The sequence below is a fragment of the Trachypithecus francoisi genome, unplaced genomic scaffold (genome assembly GCF_009764315.1).
Source record: "Trachypithecus francoisi isolate TF-2019V2 unplaced genomic scaffold, Tfra_2.0 Lachesis_group17, whole genome shotgun sequence".
Lineage (NCBI taxonomy): Eukaryota > Metazoa > Chordata > Mammalia > Primates > Cercopithecidae > Trachypithecus > Trachypithecus francoisi.
Window position 1 is genome coordinate 2,779,558 of NW_022681462.1, and position 15,075 is coordinate 2,794,632.

The following is a 15,075-nucleotide window of genomic DNA, read 5'->3' on the forward strand; positions in this document are numbered from 1 at the left end:
TTGGGAGGCCGAGGCCGGCAGATCACAAGGAGATCGAGACCATCCTGGCTAACACGGTGAAACCCCGTCTCTACTAAAAAAAAAAAACAAAAAACTAGCTGGGCGTGGTGGCGGGTGCCTGTAGTCCCAGCCACTCGGGAGGCTGAGGCAGGAGAATAGCGGAAACCGGGGGTGGGGGGCGGAGCTTGCAGTGAGCCAAGATGGCGCCGCTCACTCCCGCCTGGGTGACAGAACGAGACTCTATCTCAAAAAAAAAAAAAATTTGACAAATATCTGTGCATGTAATTTGTCTGCATTTATTTTGCCTATATTTATTTCCTTAGGAGGCAGAGAGGAATTCCTGAGCAGATGCTATGAATGGGCTGAAGCATCTGAGTCCCAGCGGGGGAGGCTTCTAAGGTTCTAAGGCCCGAATGACACCACATTCTTTCCTGTGTCCCTGCACAGCTCCCTGTGCCATTCCCCACAGCAAAACTAGCCCTAACTGCTGTCATTCACTGTGTGCTCCTGGTCCCCACCATGTCCTCCTCTGGATGGTTTGTGCTTCCTTCCACAGGAAACATTCAAGTTACCAGGTATAAGTTCACGAATAAGCTGACCCCAAAATGGGGAGAGTTTCCTGGATTATCTAAGTGGGCCCAAGGTAATCATTAGGGTGTTTCAGAGTGGAAGAGGGAGGCAGATGAGGACCAGAGAGAAGGTTGTGTGAAAAGGGCTTGGCTCAGCACTGCCGGCTCTGAGGGTGCAGGAGCCACAGGCTGAGGAATGCGGACAGCTTCTAAAAGCTCAAAAAGGCAAGTGACTGGATTCTTCCCTTGCACCTCTAGAAGGAATGTGACCCTGCAGACACCTTTATTTTAGCCCAGTGAGACCGCTATCAGGCTTCTGGCCTCTACAACTGTGAGGTAATTAATTTGTGTTGTCATAAGCCACTAAGTTTGTAGTAATTTGTTATCACAGCAGTAAGAAACTAATGCTGAATCTATTTTCAATTTCCCTGGTTGTATTGCTGGTAACCCCATTTTCCAATTCCTACTCACTGGCACAGTCTATATAGCAGAGGTGTCTAATGGTAGACACACCTGGGCTGAAACCTGGCCAAATATAATCATATTTTAAATGGGGGGTGTCATTCACACTGCTGTAATGGGAGTTAGACTGACTCTAAGCTAAGGCTCTTCTAGGAACGCCCCCCTTTTTTTTTTGACACATGCTAAACGCTGACAGTCTGAGATTTTGGAGTCTTGGGCAGCCATTTAAATGCCTGTGGGCAGTGTCCATCACAATATCTTCTGGTAACTCAAAAACATTTTCAGTTTTAACTTGTTCAAATTTTACAAGATTTATTATTAATTCTTCCCTCTTAAAAAAAAAAAAAAGGTGTGCTATGCTCTCTAAAAGTCATAGTTTTGTTGGTTTCTAACATTAACAATGTTATTTTCCATGAAACTGCACTTTCCTGCTTAACGCTTACTCTTTCTGACACTTACTACTTTCTTATTCAAAGGCCGTGTCAGCTTCCTGGCCTATAGGTGAATCTGAAAGATTATTCTGAAACAGTGCACATAATGATGCTCATTTTATGTTTATATGAAACAATATTTTAGACAAGAGAAAGACGAACTTTGATTATAGTTATAAATAAAAAGTCCAGACCACTGCTTTTCTTTTGGGCAGAGAGATAAAACAAGCATGTGTCTGATTTGCGTGCTGGCCCACATAGCTCCCTTTGCAAATGTGGCTTTAAACCAGCTAATCTTTTAAAAAGTCTTTACAGACTAATTTAGAAGCAAGGAGAACAAATGTGGGAGTATAAATGTGAGGCACTGAATAAGAGTGACAGTCTCTGCCAATGAATGCACTGCTGTGTTTCTGCGTACCCAATGGCGTTCACGATTTTCATTTAGATGAAGCTACCTGGGGCTTGTTTTACCTCCCCAGCACGATGTGCTACGTGACTGGAATTCAGATTTGGAAGGTTCGATCCGCACTGGAGCCTACAGATCATGCTCTTCAGCTTCATTGTCTGAAGGACGAGAGAGTGACTGGCCCAACGTTACCCACAAATGGCTAAGCTTGCCTCACACCTGCACCCAAAAGACAGCATATATAGCTCCTGCCACCTCCTCTCCCAACTGATTCTCCCATCTCTCCTCTGATTCTGCCGCTTCTCGAGTCTCTGCTATTTTGCTAGTTGCCAGCAAAATTTTGACAGACAATATTACCTTGTTAGTAGAACACATTAGCAACATTCTTATTAATTTGATAGGAAAGCAACATCTTATTTGTCTGACGGACTGTACATGGGAAAAGGGAATGTAGGGCTTTTTAAATTACAAAGATATTACAATAGGTCAACATACAGGGAGTTCCTTAATTGTGGCTGAGTTATGAACAAAAATACGTTCAGAAGCAGTTGTTTGGTACCCAAAACACATCCTCCTGTGAAAACTGCTTCGGCAGCTCTTCCTTATCTCTGTCAGGGAAATGCTCTGACATTAAGGCGAAAGAACGAAGCGAATGTTTCTATAGCAAATGGTAACACTAAAAATAGTGTCTGGAGTGAAAGTAAGACATGGAATAATTTATTCACTGTTTCCATGGAAAAATAGGGAAGTGGGAATAGATGTAGCCACTGTCTGGCTGTGCCTGTGAGGCCTTAGGCAGATTGGGAGACTTGCTGAAAAGAAGTGGGATGGCATGCACTGACATCACTTTCCAAACAACTGTTAATCATGTTACCACCGTCTCCATTATCTCCTCCCATTCTGAATGTCTAGGACTCTGTGGTTTACTTCTTCTATGTATATATGAAAGTTTTCTTTGACTGTGTTTTTGTATCCAGTTGCCTATTGCCAGATCAGTGTTAATTCTATACAAAATCACCCGGGAGTGGTGACCCTATGTGACATTGTGGTACAGGTGAAGCTTGTTTGTGGTGCACTTGGAGTTCTCTTGCAGCTCAAAGACCTATCCCGCAAATGCCTGGATCCGCCTTCTGCAGGCGAAGCCCTATTTTATTGCCCACCTCCAGGCTTCATTCAAATATACCCATCATAGAAACCTCAGCTAGTAAACCAACATGTTGGTAAACCAATTGCATAGCAGGCTTTGTTGGCCAACACGTTCCTGCTTAATCCTCATAAAAGTCCTGTGAGATAAATGTTATCTCCATTCCAAGAAACAGGAAACTCAGAGGCAACTTGCCCAAAGTTTGAGTAACTAGTGAGTGGGGAAGCCAGAATTCAGAACCAACTGGGTTTGACCCCAAAGCACTTAGTATGAGGCCTAAGGCATAGGCACTCAGAATTTGCCTCTCTTCCTCTCTATTGTGAAGAATTTGGAGAAATTCTGATAAATGGATTTAGATAATCTGGTGGTTCTGAACTCAAATGCTTGGTAGAAACTTAAATGTATTTTCCTTCTAACCTACGGGGCATAACCATAAAACCAGCGAGTGGTGAGAGCTGCATATGGCGAAGCTGACTCCCATGCTTTTCTGGTATTGCCTGCGGCTTAGGGATGCCGCCCTCTTGCCTCCCATGGCTTATCTTCCTTCTGTGGCCTGAGAACAGATTTAGCTAAATGAACATATTCCTGCTTCCTCATATACAAACAGGTGCTGGCTGGGAGAAGACCTGTGATTAATGTCATTAGCCAGCCTCTGTGAGCCTCTGGGAAGATGGCTCTGCAGTTCTCTCAGCTAAGCCATGATGTGAAAATAGCACATCCCAGTATTCAATGCTCTGCAGACAATTAAAATTGTGGATTTTACATCAACACAAGTGATTTTATAGCTCAGTTTCTAAAACAAGAGATTTTTTAAAAGTTTATTCTGAACTTCTAACCTTGAGTACAATGATGTACGAAGGACTAGTTTTAACAACTAGAAAACTGGGGGGAAAAATGAAACAGTTATGTTCATTTAACTGCCAACAGCACAGGACTGTGAGCCCTGAGAAGGAAACAAATTAAGTTGAATCCTAAGATCGCCTTGGCTTCCTGCCTGAAGGTGATTTCTGGACTGCGTGGGCAAACAGAAAGAACTCAATGTCTGGCAGCCTCACTGAGTTAAGAAAATTGAGATCAGAATTGAGGGAGGCTGAAGAAGCTGGAATTTGCACGGCAGAGTTCTGGAAAGGAAAAAGCCAGGGGAAAATAACTCCCGAAGTCTAGTCTCTGCTGACAGTGAGGCTGCAATGCACAGAATGAAACTCCACAAGGCGGGGCAAACGATGAACAGGGACCTGTAGGTTGAACAATTCCCAGTGCTTACTACAGATGGGGGTTTATTCAAACATTGACCAGCTTATGAGCCCCAACAGGGAGTCCTTGGGGATCACACAGCTCCTTCGGTGAAGACAAACCTTAGTAGTGGGATTTTCCCTGGATGAATCATCCTCTAGACCTACCTGAGCAAAGTGTAAGAGCTTAAACTGTGTCCCCTCAAAACTCCTATGTTGAAGACCTAACCTCCAGTACCTCAGAATGTGCCCTAATTTGGAAGAGCGTCATTACCACTGTTATTAGTTAAGATAAGCCCGTACTGTTTTGGGTGGGGCCCCTAATCCAATGAGACTGATGTCCTTATAAAAAGGGGAAATTTGACTGGGCGCGGTGGTTCACGCCTGTAATCCTAACACTTTGGGAGGCCAAGACGGACAGATTATCTGAGGTCAAGAGTTAGAGACCAGTCTGGCCAATATGGTGAAACCCGGTCTCTAATAAAAATACAAAAATTAGCTGGGCGTGGTGGCGGGTGCCTGTAATCCCAGCTACTTCAGAGGCTGGGGCAGGAGAATCGCTTGAACCAGGGAGGCAGAGGTTGCAGTGAGCTGAGACCATGCCACTGCACTCCAGCCTGGGCAACAAGAGTGAAAACTGTCTAAAAAAAAAAGGGTTGGGGGTTTTGGACACAGACACACACAGGAAAAAAGCCATGTGAGCATGAAGGCAGAGAGCAGGATGATGTGTCTAGAAGTTAAGAAACACCAAAGACTGCCCGGAAGCCCCAGAAGCCAAAGGACAGGCCCGGAACAGATTCTCCCTCACATCCCTCAGAAGACACCCACCCTGCGATCACCTTGACCTAGGACTTCCAGCACCGTGAGAAAACACATTTCCGTTGTTCAAGCCACTCAGTTTGTGGCAGTTTGTTATGGGAACCCCAGCAAACTCATATACAAAACTCGAAAAGCAGATGGCGGGCATGGGCAGTGGGGGAATGCCGGGGACGCCACACTCTAGGAGACCCTGTGTCCTCAACCAGACCAGTTTGCATCCACATTGCCACAACCAGATTCTACATGTCAAAAAGCCGAAGGTCCACTTGATGACTCTGTGTTCAACAGAAACTTCAGGGCCAGGCGTGATGGCTCACGCCTGTAATCCCAGCAACTTTGGGAGGCCAAAGGCGGGCAGATCACTTGAGATCAGGAGTTCGAGACCAGTCTGTTCAACATGGTGAAACCTCATGTCTACTAAAAAATGCAAAAAAATTAGCCAGGTGTGGTGGTGGGCACCTATAATCCCAGCTACTTGGGAGACTGAGACAGGAGAATCACTTGAACTCAGGAGTCAAAGGTTGCAGTGAGCCGAGATCATGCCACTGCACTCCAGCCTGGGTGACAAGAGCAAGACTCCGTCTCAAAAAAAAGAAAAAAGAAAAGAAAAAAAAAAAAGAAAATTTCAGGTGATGAAGTCTGTCTAGATAAGACCGCTGTGAAAGACTGGCAGAGGGGATGTTGGACTTTTTCACAGAGTTCTTTAAAGATCTTGTAGACAGACTTTAAGTGTTTGGAGACATTGTGTCTTCCTTGGGAGTGGTGTTATAACCAGATCTTCACCCATTGGTTAAACTGGTGAACTGGGGACCTACAGCACCAACTGAACTGGCAGACTCCAAACAGGCAAACCAGGTGTATTTTCCATCCAGTGGGCTCAAATGTTCAATTTGGACTGGAAACATCTGGGCATTCTCCCACAACAGTGTATCTCTCCGTGAACTGCTGGACAGAGAGCAGCTTAAAGCATTAAAAACCAAACTAGACATATCGTTCTTAGCCTATTCAGGAAAAGGTATTCAATGATGAGTCCATTTTTAAAGGTTTGAAAAGCTGCAAATCCAAGACTACAGTTTCATTCTACAGTTAAATTGGTGTGGGATCTTTTTAATTCTTACTTTTGCAGACAGTTGCGCTGTATGTAACAGCTGTGTCAAAATAACTGATTCGCTGCCATCCTATCTCCAAGTTTTAATTTTTAATTAATGTGTGGTTTTGAATTTTTTGGTTAATTTCCTTCCTCACATGATCTCTCTTATCTTTTATAGTATCTAAATCTACATACCTTAAGAGAACCTTACAAAAAAGAAAAGTAACAGGAAGGAAAAAGTCTGGAAGGTGAAATGATTGGTTTTACCCTTCATACTCTGAAACTCACTGCAAAACCTTACGAGAATAGCTAACCCAGCCTTGCCATTCTTTCTCAAAATGAGGCTTGTTAAAAAGAGTAGACCACTAACAACTCCACGCCCCTTGAAAGATTAAAAACACTGCCCGGGTCATTTTAGTGCTGAAGTGACCAGCAGCATGAACATTCTCAGACAGGCTGCTCTTGTGTGACTACCAAGGTATGACCTCCAGTGGGACAAGCAGGGAAATAGACTGTGCTTTTCTTCCTATCATTTTTTTTTTTTTTTTGACTTAAGGTTGCTGCAGAAACACGGGTGGGTTTGGAGAGACAAGTATTCAAAAATGTTCCACAATTCTTCCCCAAAGAAAAGTAGGGCCAGATGCCTACTCCCATAGGGTCCCCAAGGGATGAGCAGAGGAGTGTCATCAACAAAGCCAGGGAGTGGAAGGGGGCACTGCCTAAACTGGGAAGGGTACCATAAACGTCAATGGTGTTAGTACTGGTGGAAAGAAGCCTGGTTCTGGACTTGATTCAGCCCTGAGGTGATTGTCTACCTGTGGCAATTTTCAGAAACTTAGTTAACTTCAATTTTCCTATCAGTAAAATGAAAAGATTAACCTGTTTAGAATGTATCTGATTTCAAATTCCAACATTCAGTAGTTCTGGCAGAAGATTAAGAGGCTAGATTTCATTCTTTCTTGGTAGATGAGAGATTGACAATGAACAATGTTTTGAAAGTTATACATTACATAGTGTTATTTGGCATTGCCATTGAATTTTCAGCTGCATTTGTGTTAAAATAACAGCCCCCTTTACTGTGCATTTACAATGTGCCATACACAGTACCAAGCATGTTATAACCGTATTGTCTCATTTTACTCCTTATTCACTGGCACTGACCTCTGAAGAATCAGAGTTTAACAAAGGCATGTAAGTGTAACAGGCAGGAAGCAAATTTAGGTGTTACTGGTTACAAAGGCAATGCTCGACCACCAGCCTCCTCCACATGACTCAGTTGTTTCTGTGTTAAATCAAAGGGGGTTTATTTTCATAATAAACTCAACTTCTGTTGATTTCTTTTTTTTTTTTTTTTTTTTTTGAGACGGAGTCTCACTCTGTCACCTAGGCTGGAGTGCAGTGGCGCGATCTCGGCTCACTGCAAGCTCCGCCTCCCGGGTTCCCATTCTCCTGCCTCAGCTTCCCGAGTAGCTGGGACCACAGGCACCTGCCACCATGCCTGGCTAATTTTTTTGTATTTTTAGTAGAGATGGGGTTTCACCACGTTAGCCAGGATGGTCTCGATCTACTGACCTCGTGATCCGCCTGCCTCGGTCTCCCAAAGTGCTGGGATTACAAGTGTGAGCCACCATGTCCAGCCAACTTCTGTTGATTTCTTCATAAAATTAGATATATTAGTTTTAAGTCCATGTGAATGCACAGCACAGTTTCCAGTAGGTGAACAGAAGTACATACATTCTATTATAGGAAAAAACAATGGAATAATATCCATTCTATTCTAGGAAATAGCAACGGAATAATGTCCATAAATGTGAAAAGAATTTAAAATGTTTCTCTTTTTCAGAATAAGATTTTTAAAAATCAAATGTAAGGGAAACATTTAAGTGACAGGTCAGTGCATGTGAAAAAATAAATAAAATCACATCTTCTTCCTTCCTGCTCCCCTCCCCCACCCTCCCTCTCCTTCCCCTCTTCTTCTTTTTTGAGATAGGATCTCACTGTGTCACCCAGGCTGGAATGCAGTGGTGCAATCATGGCTCACTGCAGCCTCAACCATGGTGAGTAATTGGAAATTAAAAGAAATACAAGGTATTCATACTCGAAAGGAAGAGTAAAATTATATTTTCAGACGACTTGATGCTATAGATAGAAAATCCTAAGGAATTCACCAAAACTATTAGAACTAATAGACCAATTAATAATGGTTGAATGGCAAAAGATCAATACACAAAAATCAATTGCATTTTCATGCACTAGCAATAAACAATCTGAAATTAATAAAACAATTCCATTTAGAATAGCATCAAAATAATAAAATACATACGAGAAGTCAAATTCATAAATTTGACAATAGAAGCACAAGACTCATACTAAAACTGCCAAACATTGAAAGATATTAAAGAAAACGTGAGTAAATGAATAGTTGTTCCATAATCATGGATAAGAAACTTAATATGATTGGCTGGGCTCTGTGGTTCACAACTGTAATCCCAGCACTTTGGGAGGCTGAGGTGGGAGAATCAGTTGAGTCCAGGAGTTTAAGACCAGTCTGAGCAGTATAATGAGACCCCATCTTTACAAAAAAATTCAAAAAATTAGCTGAGCATGGTGACATGTGCCTGTAGTTTCAACTACTCAAAAGTCTGAGATGGGAGGTTTGTTTGAGCCTAGGAGGTTGAGGCTGCAGTGAGCCATGATTGCTCCACTGCACTCCAGCTTGGGTGACAGAGCAAGATTTTTTATTGCGGCATTATTCACAATAGCAAAGACTTGGAATCAAACCAAATGTCCATCAGTGACAGACTGGATTAAGAAAATGTGGCACATATACACCATGGAATACTATGCAGCCATAAAAAAGGATGGGTTTGTGTCCTTTGTAGGGACATAGATGCAGCTGGAAACCATCATTCTCAGCAAACTATTGCAAGAACAGAAAACCAAACACCGCATGTTCTCACTCATAGGTGGGAACTGAACAATGAGATCACTTGGACTCAGGAAGGGGAACATCACACGCGGGAGCCTATCACGGGGAGGGGGGAGGGAGGAGGATTGCATTAGGAGTTATACCTGATGTAAATGACGAGTTGATGGGTGCTGACGAGTTGATGGGTGCAGCACACCAACATGGCACAAGTATACATATGTAACAAACCTGCACATTATGCACATGTACCCTAGAACTTAAAGTATAGTAAAAAAAAAAAAATAATAATAATAAATTAACTTTTCCCCCCAAAAAAATAAAAAATAGAAAATAAAAACAAACCTTAATGTTGTTAAGAGGACAATACATTCCAAGTTCATTTACAGAGTTAATGTAACGCCTATCAAAAACCCAGCTCACTTTTTTTTTTACAGCAATTAATAAGCTGTTCCTAAAATTCATAAGGAAATACAAGAAACCCAGAATAGCCAAAACAACAATCTTGAAAATAACAAAAATAGCAGACTTACAAAATAACAAAGACTTACACTTTCCAGTTTCAAAGTTATTGCAAAGCTACGGAAACCAAGACGATTTGGTACTGGTACAGGATAGACATATATATCAAGGGAACAGAACTGCTAGTATGGAAATAAACCCTTACATTTATGGTTAATTAATGTTTGACAACAATGCCAAGACAATTCAGTAGGGGAAGGAAGAGTCTTTTCAATAAATGTTCCTGGAGCAACTGGACATCTGCATGCCAAAGAATGAATGAGGATCCTCTCCTCACATCACACACACACAAAATAATCTACAGTGGATTGTAGACATATATGCGAGAGATAAAATTATAAAGCTCTTAGAAGAAAACACAGGAATAAATAGTTTTGACTTGGGTTAGGCATTGATTTCTCATGTTTGATGCCAAAGGTGCAAGTGATAGAAGTCAACATTTGTAAAAATCATGAATTTTGTCTTTCAAAGTACACCATCAAAAAAGTTTTTAAAAACCCAAAATATTTGTAAATTATACATTTTATAAGGAACTTGTATCCGGAATATGTAAAGAACTCTTGCAATTCTATAATTAAAAGACAAGTGGGCTGTGTGTGGTGGCTCACGCCTGTAATCCTAGCACTTTGGGAGGCCAAGGTGGGTGGATCACGAGGTCAGGAGACCGAGACCATCCCGGCTAACATGGTGAAACCCCGTCTCTATTAAGAATACCAAAAAAATTAGCCAGGCATGGTGGCACGCACCTGTAGTCCCAGCTGCTGGGGAGGCGGAGGCAGGAGAATTGCTTGAACCTGGGAGGCGGAGGTTGCAGTGAGCCGAGATCACACCATTGCACTCCAGTCTGGGTGACAGAGTGAGACTCTGTCTCAAAATATATAAATAAATAAAACAATAAAAAGACAACCATATTAAAAGTGGGTGAAGGAGTCAAACATGCATATCTCCAAAGACATAGGAATGGCTAATAAATACATTAAAGGATGCTCCACATGATTAGTTATTAGGAAATGCAAATCAAAGCCACTTCACACCCACTGAAAGGGCATAATAATATTGTCAGCAAGAATTAAGATATACAGATTTAAAGATACATATTTATAAAAGCATTCAAAAATTCAAGTATTTAGTAACATATTTAAAAATTTATGGAACAATACCTCCACACAGAAAACTATGAAATATTACCGAGAAAAATCAAATAAATGGAGGACTATATGTTCAGGGACTGGAAGACTCCATATCATAGAGATGTTCATTCCTCTCAAATGGACCTGTAGATTTGATGTGGTACCATAAAAATCTTAATAAGTTTCACAAGGAATTTTGCTAAGTGATTTTCAAATTATATGGAAATGCAAAAGCAAAAATGGCCAAGATACTTTTGAACAATAACATAATATGAAAAGATTTGTGCTAAAGGATATCAAGACTTTATTGTAAAGTTATACTAATTAAAGCAATGAGGTATTTGTCAGATAGACAAACAGACCAATAGAATAGTATAGAATGCCAGAAACAAAGCCACACATAATTTATCCTTGATAGGATAAGATGGTAATGCAGAGCAGTGGGGTAAGATGGTCTTTTCAATAAATGATGCTGAGTTAACTCAAAATCTGTGTAGAATATTTAAATTTTCCACACCTGTTGCAAACCACACATACAAATCAATTCCAGATGAACTGTAGCTCTAAAATTGACAAGCAAAACAATAAAGTTTATAAAAGATAATATGAGCTTAGTTTAGTTATGACCTTAATGTAGGGAAAGATTTCTTTTTTCTTTTCAATTTTTTTTTTTTTTTTTTGAGAGGGTGTCTCACCCTGTCACCCAGGCTGGAGTTCAATGGTGCAATCTTGGTTCACTGCAACCTCCACCTCCCGGATTCAAACGAGTCTCCTGCCTCAGCCTCCTGAGTAGCTGGGATTACAGGCGTGTGTGCCACGCCTGGCTAATTTTTGTGTTTTTAGTAGAGATGGGGTTTCACCATACTGGGCAGGCTGGTCTCGAACTGACCTCATGATCCGTCTGCCTTGGCCTCCCAAAGTGCTAGGATTACAGAGGTGAGCCACTGCACTTGGACAAGATTTCTTAGAAGAACAGAAAAAATCCACATTCTTAAAGGAAACTATTAATAAATTGGACATTATTAAAATTAAAAACTTCTGTTTATTAAAAGACAACATTAAATGAGTGAAAAAACAAACCACAATGGAAGATTATTTGCAACACATGTTACCAGCAACAAGCTTGTATCCATAATACTACCTAAAAACAACTATAATTTAAGAAAAAGAGAAAACCCAGTAGAAAACTAGGTAAAAAACATGAATAGGAACTTCACAAATACATATGCCGATTGGGAAATAAGCACCTAAAAAGATGCTCAGCTCCGTTAGTTATTAGTGTAATGCAAATTATAACTATAGTGAGACACCACTTTACACCTGCCAGCACGGCAAAAATTCAAACGATTGACAATGCCCAGCTGGTGGAGCAACATAAACTCCCTTGCTGGGGGGTGTGTAAATTAGCGCAGTTACTTTGGAAAACAATATGGATTATCTACTAAGGGGAACATATGCACACTCTTTAATCTAGTAATTCCAGTTCTAGATGTATACCCCCCAAAAATGTGTGCACATGTGCACCAACAGACATACATATGAATGTTCATAGCAGCGTCATTTGTAAGAGTCCAAACCAGGAAACGATCCAAATGTCCATTGCTAGCACAATGAATAAATTGTGTCACATTTGTACAATCAAATAATACACAGCAATGAAAATGAACATACTGAAACTATAGTTACATTTATCAATATGGGTAAATCTCATAAGCATCGCATGAAAGGAAGGAAAAATAGTACTCTATGATTCCAGAGACAATCCTCGTCTCTGAACAATCCACCTTCACAAATAACTGAGGTTTGTAGATAGGCAGAATGATTTGATAGACGTGACGAGGGCTACAATTTTCAAAAGTAGATCAGTTATAGCAATAGCCATAGTTCATGCAAGGTACAAAACTATTTTGTCAAATAGATACAGCTAAATTATAAGTCTTAGAAATCAGGACATTGGTTATTTCGAGGAGACAGGAATAGTGATTGAGTCTGGGTACAAAGGAAACCACTGAGATTTGATTTATTCATCTTTTTGCTCAGGTGATGATTTTATGGGTATTTATCCCACAATAATTTATTGAACTCATAGAAATTTGTATTGTATACTTTTCTGTATGGTTATAATACTTTACAATACAAATGCATGCTACAAAGTATTACTAAAACTTTATTATCTTGTTAGATTTTTCTAATAATAAATACAGAAAATTAGGATCAAATACTTTCCCCCTCATCTTTACAGGTGACTTTTTCTAGTCTTTCTCAATGTATCCGGCATATCTGATGTCAGGTCTATGATCCTATGGGATCATGGTCACAAAGATATTATTTTTCGGAAAAAGCAAATAAGCAAAAAACTCTTCCTTCCCATTGTAGAATCTGGAGATGTCTTTGCTGTTTTACCCCAGAGAGCTCTCAAACAATGAGCAACAGTACACAAACAGAATAGATGGCACAGAGAAGTGGCCAAAGAGACAACAGTCTGCTCTGTCTGGCTTTGATGATCTGTGCAAACTCTTCAAATAGACAACTCCTAGTCACTCTTTCTCTTTAAGAATTAATATCTATAAACCTGCCATTCATTGCTATAATAGGAGATACTATTCTATTGATTCATGAATGAATTACCCACTTGCCCCAGTGAAGGTATTTCTTTCTTTCTTTCCTTTTTTTTTTTTTTTTTTGAGATGGAGTCTCACACTGTCAGCTCGGCTGGAGTGCAGTGGCGTGATCTCAGCCCACTGCAAACTCCGCCTCCCAGGTTCAAGTGATTCTCTTGCCTCAGCCTCCTGAGTAGCTGGGATTACAGGCGCCCGCCACCACACCCGACTACTTTTGTTGTATTTTCAGTAGAGACAGGGTTTCATTATGTTGGCCCGGCTGGTCTTGAACTCCTGACCTCATGATCTGCCTGCCTCAGCCTCCCAAAGTGCTGGGATTACAGGCGTGAGCCACAGCGCCCGGCCGAAGGTATTTATTTCAAAACCTCTGAAGGCTAACCTACTGCCAGGCAGGGGCTTAATGAAAACCTGAAGTCATTTACCTTTTGATCCACTGGCTGAAAATCCTTGTCTCTGAACAATCCACCTTCACAAATAACTTAGGTTTGTAAAAAAGCAGAAGGATTTGATAGATGTGACAAGGGCTGCAATATTCGTATGTAGATCAGTTAAAGGAATAGCCATAGTTCATGCAAGGTGCAGAATTGGACAGAAAAAAATATTTCCTCCTGTACTAGAGAAAGTATGAAGTTCTGATCACAAATACAGTTTAGAATTTCTAAAACACATGAAAACGTTTTGTAACAGGCAATTGAAATTCTAGTTTTCTATGGACATATACTATATAAATATGTATGCTATATAAATATTTATGTGGATCTATATACACGCACAACTATTTATCTCTATCTCTGTGTATGTGTATATATACACATATACATATATGGAGATATATTATATATACATATTAATATATGTGGGTATATATACATAAACCCAGACCTTTCAATTATCTACTGTAAAAAGTTTCCACCAGTCTATGTAATTGTTAAGGGTATATATACACATGTATATTTATACATACATATTATGTATTATATACACATGACATATTACATGATATATAAGTATACATCTGTATATATATGTGTGTGTGTATATATATATAACCCAGACCTTTCAATTATCCACTGCAAAAAGTTTTCACCAGTCTATGTAATTGTTAAGGGTGTATATATATATATATACACACACACATGTATATTTATACATACATATTATGTATTATATACACATGACATATTACATGATATATAAGTATACATCTGTATATATATGTGTGTGTGTATATATATATAACCCAGACCTTTCAATTATCCACTGCAAAAAGTTTTCACCAGTCTATGTAATTGTTAAGGGTGTATATATATATATATACACACACACACGTATATTTATACATACATATTATGTATTATATACACATGACATATTACATGATATATAAGTATACATCTGTATATATATGTGTGTGTGTATATATATATAAACCCAGACCTTTCAATTATCTACTGTAAAAAGTTTCCACCAGTCTATGTAATTGTTAAGGGTATATATACACATGTATATTTATATATATACATATTACATATTATATACATATTACATGTATATATAATTATATGTGTGTGTATGTATATATATATACCCAGACCTTTCAATTACCTCCTGTAAAAAGTTTTCACCAGCCTATGTAATTGTTATTAAGAGTGTTTTTTTTTTTTTTTTTTTTTTTGAGGCGGAGTCTCACTCTGTCACCCGGACTGGAGTGCAGTGGCCGGAT